This window comes from Hesperophylax consimilis, chromosome 23 (genome assembly GCF_061612785.1).
Source record: "Hesperophylax consimilis isolate HC1 chromosome 23, BYU_Hcon_1.0, whole genome shotgun sequence".
Lineage (NCBI taxonomy): Eukaryota > Metazoa > Arthropoda > Insecta > Trichoptera > Limnephilidae > Hesperophylax > Hesperophylax consimilis.
In genome coordinates, this window is record NC_142858.1 from 8904854 (window position 1) to 8918559 (window position 13706).

Below are 13706 nucleotides of genomic sequence, written 5' to 3' on the forward strand. Positions count from 1 at the left end.
AACCTACTTAACCCAGTTAGTAAAGTTTTTGTGTCATCACTTTTCATGACTTTATATAACTTTTTAAAGATGTGATGAATTATCATTTTGATGATTTATCCGGTCATCCTAATTCCTACATCCATACAAAACAAGTGATCTTGAAAATTGTAATTATGAAAACCTACTTCCTAACAATTTTTGTACAGTTATTATTTTTTTTTTGACATTTTGTATAGCGAATACCTATTTACAGATGCACAAGATTTAATGAGTACACTGAGAAAACGAGAATTACTAATTTATTAAGAATCTTTCAAACTATTGGTAATCCGGTTAAAAATGGGATTGCAGGCCGTTTCCTGATATACTTTTAGTAAATTCCAAATATGTTTTTACGATGTCGGAACACGTATACATGAAAATCCGATTCGGAACACGTGTTCATGCACCTGCATTTGCCTTGTTAATATGTACTTAATAACGAAATGCGAAAATACTAGAATTTTTATGAACACGTATTTCGAGATCATGTTAATACATTCGTACTTTGCTAAACCTATCAATTCATTCGTTAAGGGCCTGCAATCTCTTTTTAACCGGATTGAGAATAATTTGAAGAGTTTCTTAATAAATTAGCAATACTCATTTTTACCGTGTACTTAGTTACCTGCAAAATAGTGCATTCTGATTACCTGTCGAAAACTAAATATTTCATACGTTCTTAGTTATACTAATAAGAGATGTTTCGCTTTCCGAAAGTACTGACGAACTTTAAATATAACCCTCCATTACTTTGTGACAACGTTTTATTACAATTTTCTTAAGAATGCTCTCTGACTTTAAAAAAAACATCAAAATTAATAATCAATAAAAAATTTAATCATTTATGTATTTTAAAAAAAAGTTATACAAATTTGGAACTTGTATAAAATAGGTAGTTGAGATAGACATTACCTGCCAATGATTGTCATCCCACGATCCTATTGGTCGCGCAGTGAGCACGGGCCCCGCCCTCGGGTTCTCACAATGCCGTGAGTAAATACGTGGGTAGATTTTTTCAGTGAGGCACCTAACGCCAACTCAAACGCGGTGAATGGAGATCATACAATGATCCTTTATAGGTTACCAAGTTTCTTTTAATGCGTCATTGCCGTCAGTGCCCAGTGGGCTACTCCTGACACATATTATGCTTTGACGAGACTTCCTATCGCACCTACTCGATAGGGCAAAATATAATTATTCTCGATTTTAGTATATTTATCCAAAGGTTTTCCAAATAGTTTCTTACGAGAAGTCAACATGGTCCTGATAATCACATTTATTTACTCCCATATGCTGTATTTGTTTATAAGATTGCCAATTTCATAGTTCTGTTTTAAAAAAAACGCTACTAATTTTAGAAAAATCTTTGGTTAAATAACGAAAAACGCCCGCTTATATTGTACACAGGTTCCTATTTTTATAATTTTGTGGTAACCTACTGTTACGAGCTCTGTAGGTACCGTTTATGTTAAGTATGTAATGTTTTGTTTATGTTATGTTAAGTATGTTATGTTATGTTATGTTATCTTCGTGTCACCTGTTCCTGTTCTTCATTTTACTTAACTTAACTTCTCTTTATTTTTGTTATATTTATTATTTTTTAAATACCTGCATCAACTGTAAAGCGCCCCTGAGGAGATAGGTGTCTCACAAAAGAGGCGCTATACAAATTGTCCAATAAATTAATTAATTAATAGAAAGGTGCGAATAAGATGGATTTGAACTCAGGAAAATATAAAGCAATTTCTTTTCTATCGCAATTAGGGCCGGCACTGAGCCGAACTGGCGCTAGTAAAGACCTTAAGGGCGCCGTAATAAGTGTTAGGTGTTATCAGCGCATTGACTTATTGGCTCCTTGAAGCCTTGCAGTATGTATATGCGCACTAGGTTTAGAGAATAGAGACTAGACTCACTTTCAAACCGTACTAATCTCATTAATATTCCGCGTTAAAATCTAAATCATTGACACAAGTAAATATCTTCTTTTGGCCACCACATCTTGCCAAACTGGTATAATCATCAAAGAATAATGACTTTCTCTGTCACAATTTGCAGAGCGATAAGACTTGCAATGGATCAATCAATCTCCGGCCAACCTCCCCTCCTGAAGAACAGGGACACGGATTGTTCTTCTCCCCAAGCACCGAGCACTGACACACTGAAAGACTGGGTAGGTACTGCGATGTAATATTATTTATTACTATCTGTGTAGACTGCTTTTGACTGATAGGTATTCAATATCTATTACCTAAATTATATGAGCCTAGATTTAGCTCAAATTATATGGGCGGAATTGCCATATTTGCTAATGAAACGAACTAACTGGACGCAAAATCGTAAGAGGTGTAAGTAGCTAATTGTTTAGAAAATTTCCAAGTTGAGCGCGGAAATTCATTAATTTTGAATCCTTTATGTTAATTGCTAGCACATATTATATCAAATCATAATGTTAACTTATACCTGGACATATATTGTAAAATGTATGTCTAGGTTGAACTCTTGAGATCTTCGATAATATTTTGTGATTGTCAAAACAACTATTTGCGCACTTTTTACTACGCGAATGATCCTTGATTTTAAACATGTAATTCTACGGTAAATATTAGGGACTTAAGTACCTTTATGGAGTCGTAAATATAAATGCAGACTGTAGGGGTGACGTAAATGATTGGAAAGGCAATTGAATGTCTTTAATTAGAACCTACAACAAATATCGATTATTATTAATATATTAATCAATGTGAAATAGAAATGACCGATAACGATTAGGAATTGAACCCAGGGCCTATCCCTTGCCGGGGAAGTGCTCTGACCACTGATCTAATTCGATCATATTAATTAATGTTTTTTAAAACTCTTTCATACTTCGACTGAGAGCTACCAACATTATCGTATGATTGTAAGATACCACGCGATACAGTCTTAAATGATAAAATATTAGAATTTGAGGTTTTACTCATTAAGTTATTCCAACACTGAACAGATGTAAATCATAACTGATGTTATGATTTACATAATAATAAAGACAAGCAGTCCAATTGAAGTACGTCAATATTTAAATTGAAGTAAACATAAGGTTTTTACAATTTATATATTGGTGACTTATTCAATCAAAGTTTTCCTATATATTTTGGATTTATGGATACGTGTATCTTTCCCATTTCATGTTCTACTTTTTTTCATTGCACGAACCGTCAATGACGTATCAATGCTACAGATTTCACCCTAGATCCTGTGTATTCCGAGAAGGTATAATATCCCGTGTTTTCGTAAAAGGTTTGAATATATGGAAGAATTTCCTGCAATTAGCAAAATTATCATAATGTTTTACATGGAAATTTGAAATATAAATTGGAACTGAATTATTAGATTGATTGCTAGGAGTACCACGGTGAAGGCTTTCCCAATCTGCTTCTGCTATCATTTTAAATAATATGTTCTGATCCACATTTCCCACTGCCATTCGTTCACGTTCAACACCGAGCTAAAGCCCCGATAAAGAGCGGCCTTTTGCCCTCTTGGATCCAAAAGGATGAGAAGATTTCGATCCCTCCTACGCATAACTTACTGACAATCAACGTCCAAGCGATATTATGTAATTTTTTTTCTGTGTCCAAGTGATGTTGATTAAATTTATTTACTTTTCTATGTTAGTGGATAAAATGCACAAGAAATTGAATTTACGAAGCGAATCTATGTGTGTAAAGAAGAGTGTCTGTGGCGGCGATTATACAAATCTACAGTTTTATTCCGAAATTGAAAATTTTTGCACACTTGACTTTCCAAAAACGAGAAAGGTCACTGTCTACATCTGATTTCGAAAAACTATGGGGACTCCTGCTAGTGTGTTATAAAACTATGTTTGTCTAAAGTTAGGAATGAGCGATGAGTTATTATGAATTATGTGAGTGTCTTTGAACGTACATTTAGTACAAAGCATAGAAGTCAGTTGGAAGTTGGAAGGCGTCGCGTCATCGTAACGTCCTCCCCTCATTCCTGCGAAAGGAGGGTGTTTGTAGTGGTATGCAGGTGTGATTGCCGTTTCCCACGATTTAGGAACAATATTGTCCCTTTCAACCTTCGACTGCCAGTGGGGTGGCGGTCGGGCGGGGGGTGTGGGCCCCCTTCTTTAACGGGATAAAGGAGTATGAAGAAGACTAAGTAGGTACCCGCAGGGAGGTATGAAATACCTACATATTATGTAGGATTTAATTTATCGATAGGTAGGTAGTGATATTTGAGTTTCAGACATTCGCTATTCTCTGTTATTAGGATTAGTAAACCGTTAAAGTCAAAATGTAATTAAAATTAGTGAAATCACTATTTTTGATTAATCTTTAACACGATTACGTTATGAAAACCAAAAAAATAGCGTTGCTTAAATTGAAGCATTTCCTATCGTTTTGGTAGAGAAAAATATAAATAAAATTGTTAGTTACTTTATAAACAATAAAAGCGTTAACTACTAAAAAAATTTTTAGTAGTTAACAATTAGTTATTTAAAATCGACCGTCTCTGGATTCCGTTTTCCAAGCGATTTTTATGCCATATTCGTGGTAATATAAGGCACACTAATAATAAACACATTTTTGGCTTGTGTGTTCTTCATTCTACAGTCTTAACTGGAAAATTCGTACTTAGTAGTCAAATAAAATTTACGCACTTTGTTGAAAATAATATAGAAATCAAATTTGTCGTTTAATTTTATAGACATGACTACAAACCTATTATACTTTTTCAGTAAGTAGATAATTTGCATTTATTTATTCATAAATATGCTAAAATACTCGCCTGCTTCTTGCTTTGCTCCCCGAGTATGAGAATGTTCAGTTACTTTCTTGTAACATCATAAAATAAAATGGTAACATTTATCTATAAAATGTACACCAAACGAGTTGTTTACGTACTTTAGGTTCCAGATTGCAGTCTGCAGACTGATGATAGCTTACCTCCGACAGGGAGTTATGTTTCCGCACTGAAAGTTGAAGAATGTAAAAAGACTGAATACCGCAGACATGCGATTCATTAGGCGAATGTGTTGTCAATGCTTCGCAAAGAACGCAAAGCTCATGCTGGTATGAGCATGAAGACCAAATTAACGAAGAAAGCAGTGAAGGTATAATATTATAATGAATGGTAGAAGTCGAGGACGCCCGAGGAAGACACGGCACGATAAAGTAAACGAAATACTTGAGTCGGGCTTTGTCAAGGGTCAAAATAACAGAAGGGTGTGTATGAAACGATATATGAATGTGAAGGACCAATGAGTGTGTGACAATACCAAGTTGTTTGGCGGTTCATCTTTCTGCCTACCCGTGCCCAGAAAAGGTGTGATGATTAACATTAGTTTAAAAGTTTAAAAACCAACCTTAAAAAATAAGACAATAAGAAAATTTTAAGAATTGTAATCAAACATTTTAATATAAAATAAACCGTAGTTCTATTTTTTACCACCATGAAGCTCTCGGTATCGTAAGTAGCAGCTATAATAATGTTTTTCTTGAAAGAATCTCTGCGCCTCTGTAGACCGTGGATATATTACTGCCATCTAGCGTAAAGGTATCACACTACAGCAATGACAAACCTTGCGATCATTATCTACTGAATAAGTAGTTACCATTGCAAATACCTTTATAAACCGACCAGCAGAGTTCACTAAGTTACAATAATGAGTAGATAATAATTATTTATGGAAATCAAAAATAATAAAATTTCAGAAATATTTTTCCTTGTATCTAAAATTAAGAAAAAAATAATTGATAAAAAGGACAAGGAACTACTGATTAACCAACTCATCTGTTCAGGCGCCCAAACGACGAAGTAAAAAATTTTGCATCATTTTTTTTTTGCATTTATATCATCTTTGAAAGTTTGTTGGAAACATTTAAACGAGAAAATTTATCAGAAAAAATGTGTCTGTGTTTTTTTTAATCATGATCATATTGTAAAAAAGTTCTCATTGCAAATATCTTTATGGGGATATTTTTTTATCATCCTCCCGATAAGCTGTCAAATGCACTATACATGAGATAACATATATTTTAGATTTATTTAAAGTCCGCTTGAGTGTCCTACATATTAGGAACCCATGCATAATGGCTATGTATATATAAATGAGCCAATCTTTCTAGGCATTGCAAGTAGGTATATGTTTATCACAATGGATAGTTATCGAGAGAAAGGTGAAATACCCCCACAGGTTCATAATAGACAAATATAATACAAATAAAATTACATTTATTGTTTACAATTTTTCAAAATGTCCCATAAGTTATTTTTAGAGTGTAGCGACATTATTAATGGGTTGATTTAATAAATATGATATATTATGTACACCGAATTTAAGTTATGCTGGGTTCTCACCTTATGTAAATCAATGGTCTATTCGTAGAACAATGGTTGAACAGCATAGTCCGTGTAGTGTAGCCATTTCAGTTCAACATAATATTTCTAGGTTAAGGTTAAACGCGACGTGTGTTATTATCTACACGTTCCACACAATACTGTATCGATGATACAATCTAATTTTGAATGCCTTTCTTTAGAGAATTGAGTTTTTATACGGACAAAACTATTTATTCACATTCACACTGCATATGTACAGGCGCAAACAAAAAAATTGTCTTAATATCTTAAAGCATAACTTGCAAAAAGCGCATTTCAATAAAATGACTATATTAACACCATCTATGAACGCGTAGATTATCACAAACATCGCGTCTAACCTTAAACTATGAAATCAGTAACCTGTTTTCATACAAACCTTAACTGTACTGGCGCAGAAGGCAATTTTTAACAGGGGTAATGACCTTGTTCATCAAACCCTAAAAAAACTCATGTTTTGCCAGAATGATAAACGAATAGATAGTAAAATCCTGCCCATTTTACAAATAGTTTTACAACTTACTTAAGGTTAAACGCAACGCTCGTTGTATTCTACGTGTTCACAGATGGCGTTAATTAATTAATTTTGTTTAAATACGCTTTTGCAAGGTATTGCTTTACAGTATTAAAACAAATTATTTGTTTGCGCCCTCATATACGCAATATGAATATGAATAAATAGTTTTGTCCATATAAAAACTCAATTCTATCGAGAAAGGCATACAAATACAATATTGGATTGAATCATCGGTAAAATATTGTATTTGTGTGCCTTTCTCGAAAGAATTAAGTCTTTAAACGAACAAAATTATTGATTCATATTCATATTGCGTATATACGGGCGCAAACAAATGATTTGTCTTAATATTGTAAAGAAATACCTTGCAAAAGCGTATTTAAACAAAATTAATTAATTAACGCCATCTGTGAACACGTAGAATACAAAGAGGGTTGCGTTTAACCTTAACATCTGCAGCCCGAACACGTGTATACAATCTACTACCATTTGATTGTGTTCTAAATGCACTTATTGTTAGGATGTAATATCATGTATGCTGCATTATTTTTTGCATCTCATATCAGAGTGGAGATAGTAACAACGTTTCAAAGTTCAAAATTATAATACTATCTTTATTTAAAAAAGAAAACAAAATAAGCAATGTATCAATCAATATTCTATTTCTTAATAACATTTTGCACTTAAAATCGTAAAACAATTAAATTAATCTTTTGTTTATAATGAAGAATTCTATCAGAAATATTTTCAACAATTGTCTAAATTCTTTGCATTTTAGGTAGTACATTTTAAAATTGTGCACTTGTTATACATAGAAGAAACGTTAGATTTGGGGCTCAAGAAAACCGAATAAAATCTATGGTAAACACTTCATTGTTAGATTTTTATCATTGATCTTTTCTTCTCTTGCTTCTTTAGAGATTCTACTTTTGGCAGGAAATCGAAAAAACGATACAAAGCGGTTATTTGATCAACTTTCTGTTGTTTGTAGAATCTTTAACTAAGCCGAGAACAGGATAGTACTTCGCCCACTTTTTTACGATCCATTCTCCTAAACATAATGTACTTAAAATCATTGGTTTGCTGACTCTTAGGACTGTTTCACAGAATTTGGAGAATTCATCATATTTCTAAGGTGATTTTCAATTTCTGTTATTATTTCACTTTTGTGAAACAACTGGCCAATAAAGATGTAATAACAGAACTTGAATAGAGCTTGAAAATCAACTTTGAAATTTGATGAATTGTTCAAATTCGTCAGTCACCTTAGCATTTCAAAAAAAGATCATGTGAATTATTTCTTCTGGAAATTTTCCGCCAATCCAACTTTACTTTCAGTTGGTATAACAATAATCAAAGTTTTAATCAATATATTTTTCTCTTTTTTTATTATTATTATTTTTTATTTAGTAAAAGATTATACATTTATATACATTATTTAAGAAATGTTTTGACTGCCCAACTAGGAGGATTCCCGTTTTAGGACAGTCAAATTAGGATGAGTATTAACATTTTGATAAGTATAGTGTTAAAATAATAGGTATATGTACTTTTAACTGGTGCCTAAGCTTACTAAGATATTTTGTATAAATATGAATAACAAAGAGAAGAAATAGAATAAAATAAAATATCCACGTTAGTTTGCAAAATGACTAAAATACATTGATGTATTATATTTCTTTGTTACCTTCAATTGACATCTAATACCCCCAACGGTTTAACAAAAACTATTGAGTCAGGTCTTTCGGTGAAGGATTCTTTAGTGCAAATAATGATGAAGGTGTTTTTTTTTATAATTTGTGGTATTTATTTTGTCATTGTAGGTTTTAACCTTTTGAACGCGTTAATTTGCTCCGTTTTATCTATACCCGTACGCGGTACATATTTTCAAATACCTATGCACGCAATTAAATGTCAAATTATAGCATTCTGGCATGATTTATTGGACTATATAGACAGAACAGATTATTCTCCACAATATGATAACAAATCCTCGTGTGTCAACACTCTTGGATGTTTATAAAAACAAAAACATAAAATTTCATACAAAGACGTACCGTATCTTTTGAATGTGGTCCCGCCATTCGCTCGGCGTGTGTGTAATTAGGCCACTGCGTTGATAGACACAAGTGGAACACCATGAGCACTTATCATTTTTTGTTATGAAAACTTTTTCTAAAACTGGACACGTAAATTTTATGTCACAAAATAATAACAAAATTGAACTAACGCCATCCGTTGACAAAATTGTAAACTATGGCACTCGAAGGCGCGAAGAGGCTCACTTGATTATCGATGTTTTTAAATGAAACACAAATTTATTTTCGAGAAATTCTTGTAGATGTCAGCATCGTGATAGTTCTACAAATGTTCAAGCGAGCGGGAAATAAATTTATGTCAAAAGACCGCTGGAATATCGGCATTCAAAGTTTCCGTATCAACTGTTGATACGGCCGCGTGTGAGTATGGACTTTTTGCCGTAACAACAGTTGATAGGGCCGCGTGCATAGAGTTAAACATGTTTGTAGAATCATAACGTAGGTCTTCAGAAGTCTAAGATGTACCTGTAGTGTATACTTCCGCAGGATATGCTATGTCTGCGTGGGTTCCAAAAACTTTAGAGGCTTCATAGATATAAGTAAATGGTGGATCTTCCCTTACATAATCGATGGCTACAGCCGCAGTGCTTGGCACCATTTCATCATGGGCATGAGAATTTTCCTGACCTGGGGGCCTACTCTGTATCTTTTGAAACTTTCCTGCTGCCGGTTTAGTCAAGTCACAAACCCGTACTAACCTTTCCCTTACGGTGTTAAAAAATTCCTCACCCTCCGGTGTAATTACTTAATGCAATACATAAATGTATTGCGGAGGAATACTTAAAATTTGAACTCTGTGTATAGTTTATTTAGAGATATTTTATTAATTAGAGACGATATTCACTCAATTGACAGCACCGGTAAGGAAAGGTGTGATGTATAGTAATAAGTTGGGTATTCAAGCGATAGATGGCACTAGTCAGAAAGTTTACTCTATTAAATGCTATTTAGATACATGAAAGTTATTGACAGTCATAATAATGTAATATAATTTTTTTTAGAGTACACTCAGAAGCTGTACTAAATCTAGTCAGTGGGCGGACTGTCAATTGACGTAGCCATGATGCTCTGATATCGTTTATTGGTGCTGCTGGCGGTCCACCATCATTCTTCTTTCATGAATATCTCGGCTACCATCCTTGAAACATTATTAAAAGTCAATTAGTACACATGAGTCAGTAGAACCTATTACTTGATCATATTTAACCTTTCAGGCTAATTTGATCAGTTTTGCTTACAAACAGGTATTACCCATACCCCACAGTCAATTTGTTCGCTTTTGGGAATAGCTCATATAACCTTGTAGAAATTGTTGTCTTCCTTACATGCATGGTGAGAAATATGATCTAAAAGGTGTTAGAAAGAGAAAACACCATCCTTTGTATTCAAATCTAGATGTTAACCACAGAAGAATTGATATGTATACTTCTATGATCCAGATGCTCCGACCGCAATTTGAGAAAAATATGTGAAACTCTGTGAATTTATTATTAACTATTTTTTTTATGAATGACAAAAAAGTGAGCTGACAATAATGTTTATTATCTCTCAAATTCTCTGACCATCTGACAGCATTTTACGAAATATGTATATAGTCAAAATTAATTAGATTATTACCATAAGAAAAAGATCCCAACCTTTAGGCTAGCTGACATTTCATGTTTTCAAATCGTGCTTGGAGCTGTTTGAAAGAAATGTATAGTGACCCAACTATATTAAATTCAGTTGCGAAGGTGTGCCATGTTGCCTCTCGCTGGTTGAAGCTGACTGTTTTTTTGCTGGTGAGAATATGTCTGTATTTTCTTACCAGCAATTCCAATCGATCTCAGTTGCAGAAAAATTGGGTTGTTTCCTAAAACCATATTTTAATATTTATAAGTTATAAGATCGTAACAAGGTATCTCTGATGTGAACTTAAATATGTACATAAAACCACCTAAAACATAATAATTAGGATAAAAATATAGAAACCCATCAATCATGTTTCTTGTGGATATTTTTTTGCACACATTAAGGTATGTTAAAAAACAAAGGGCCAATTGGAAACATAGAGATAACACGTTTAGCTTCAGTTAGTTACAAGAGCACGCCGAGTACGTCTCCAGCAATAAACATGTTCGCTAAGATACTGCGCATAAGTCGTTATTATTTTGACGTGGAAAACTCGGCTGCGTTCACAGAGTATTTAAAGTTGGCATGACAAAGTTGGCAGACAAACTCAGTGCTCCTGATGGTGGTTAGCCACTGACCACTTCATCCGTTGAGCTGTCGAAAGGAGATTGGCGACATTCACAGTTGCATCAACCCCCTTCCCACTTCCAGTGCGAGAAAAATCTTTTACAGGACTCTATTTGTATACCTTCCTCGATGTTTGACATGAAAACACTACACTTCAAGTAAAACCTTATTGAAATGGCAGAAAGCACATGTAATATTTAATTCTCAAAGCCTAAAGAGTCTTAAATGCTCCAGTCTTAAAATAAATATCAAACTTTTGCCACTAATCTTCTAATAAATGTAATATCAATAGTAATGGAGGGTAAAATAGCTAATGTAAAATCATGTAATGTCCAGTGTTTAGAGACTCTGCGTGCAAAGTTTGTAAACTTTCTATTATAAGAGAATAAAGTTTATCTGAAGTGACCTGCCTGGGAAGTATGAGTTCTGTATCTCGGAATAATTTGTACAGCGCCCTTGAGGGGATTTTTCACAAAAAACGGCGCTAAGCAAAAATTACAAATAATGCATAGGTAAACAAAAACCAAAGGATTACCCCCGTATACGGTTACAACAATGTGCATTTATTCACAAATTTGATCATTATTATGACAAGTAAAGATAACAGTATATACTTTAAAATACTTACAGTTATATTTTAGGATCCATTAAAAGTTTTGAATAAAATCGAGAAGCCTAATGAGCCCAAGCAATCACAACAACATCACAAAACTGTCAATGAATGGCGCGAAATAACTTTTGACGAGTGCTGCCAGCGTAAAAAATAATCGCTAATCTCGTAAAAAAACAATTCTCCGAAATAAATGTAAGGAAAAATGTGATTCGGAGAGGAACAATCAAAGGAATTATTTAAAAATAATAAAAGGTCATTTTTTTGATTTTTAATTGTCCGGTCCGTGAATTCGATAGGACACAAAGGATTTCATCTCACCAAGGCATCCAAGATTGTTATTTATTATTTCATTTTTGTTCATTGTTTTTTATGATAATTATGTCCCCAAGCTCTTGCGGTCCGGGACAGAGATGTTAAACCATTGGGACACTTGACGTAGTATTAGGTTTACTAGGAATTTCAGTTTGTAGGACTCACACGCACGTTTGGTAAGAAAAGGTTGCGAGGCACTGAACTCGAATAGTATTCGAGGTGTTGAAAGACATGGGTCATGTTTAAGAATTGGTCCCATGTGATCATTGTTTTGGTGCGCTAGATGAAGACATTCACAACATCAGTAATAATAAAAAATAAAACGAAACATGAGAATAATTGCATATTTTTTTAGAGTTCATCTTGAAGGCAAAGCGTAGCGTGTTTGAGAAGAACCGAGAGAACTCCATAGCTGTTATAGTTTTAAGTGATTTATTGTGATAGAATAAATATAAAAATAAGGGTTCAGAGACAGATCCGTCTTCAGAACCAACTCCAGCGTTTACAACGTCTTCTGATGAACCGCGTGAAGAGTTAGAAGCTGAAGGAAGTAAAGATTTTGCTACTGCTCCATCTGCTGTAACTGAACCGACTGAATAAGAGGTAGTTTAAGGAAAGAAAGTTATAGAGCTTCCCAAGAGGACGAAGGCTGTGGACGTGGACTTGATCGTTATATGTCTCGCCAGTGTTAATGCCTGCCGGTGGTACAAAGAGGTTTTGAATCCGTAGTGTCACAGTCGGGTCATCAACTCACGACTCATCTATATAATGTGTCGAAAAATCATTTTAACTTCATAATATTGTCTAGATTACAACATTAGCTAAGTAATTGGTTCAAAAATATAAAAGATAATTTTGAAATTATAAAAAAGCGTTTTTATTTTAAATACCTACGTAATTTATTTTAATTTTAAATATATAATTTTTAGGTATATTATTTTTTTTTAAATATTTGTACGTTTTTAAAATTGTGAATAAGCAGATTTTATTAATTTATTCGGAATACAAAAAAAAAACAAAGCTCCTTAAATTCTAAATTTAAGATAAAACCCTAATTTCATTCCATTTCGTTCATTTTTCCTTTTTTTATTTCTCACATTTCTATTTATTGCAAAATTCAAAATTAATAAAAATCTTTCAGTTATTTATTTCAATTTCTTTTATTTTCTTTTCATTAATTTATTTATATAAATTTCATAATTTTTTTCTACTCATTTCCTCAAGGTGAATGTTGTAAAAAATCTACTTGGTTATGCGATGATGCATTAACGTAACTATTCATATTTATTGCGACATTTTTTCTGATGTGCCTACATGCTTACGAAACTTTTTTTGCAGCAAAAATAAACAACCTCTCTCCTTGACGTTCGCTCGTAGACAGACTAAATATTATTCAATAGGCTTTTTATAAATTATAAAAATTGTGAAAGGTTTAGACATCAATGATGTTGTTACAATGTATATGTTAATAATTTCCTGTATTTAGGATGAAAGCATATAATAGAACTTTAGGCCATTT

At 33.2% G+C, this 13706-nt stretch overlaps 1 long non-coding RNA gene across 2 annotated transcripts; it reads right to left on the reverse strand.

Annotated features, from left to right (window-relative positions):
- Nucleotides 1-9950: 9950 nt before the first annotated feature.
- On the reverse strand, nt 9951-11982 carry LOC149412295 (uncharacterized). Of its 2 annotated transcripts, none has more exons than XR_016304569.1 (3): nt 11891-11982; nt 10662-10876; nt 9951-10162 (listed from the first exon to the last, which is right to left on the reverse strand). It is a non-coding gene; the product is annotated as an uncharacterized LOC149412295 (long non-coding RNA). The 2 variants fall into 2 exon arrangements; XR_016304568.1 differs by having other exon boundaries at nt 10642-10876.
- Between the last annotated feature and the right edge of the window lie 1724 nt (nt 11983-13706).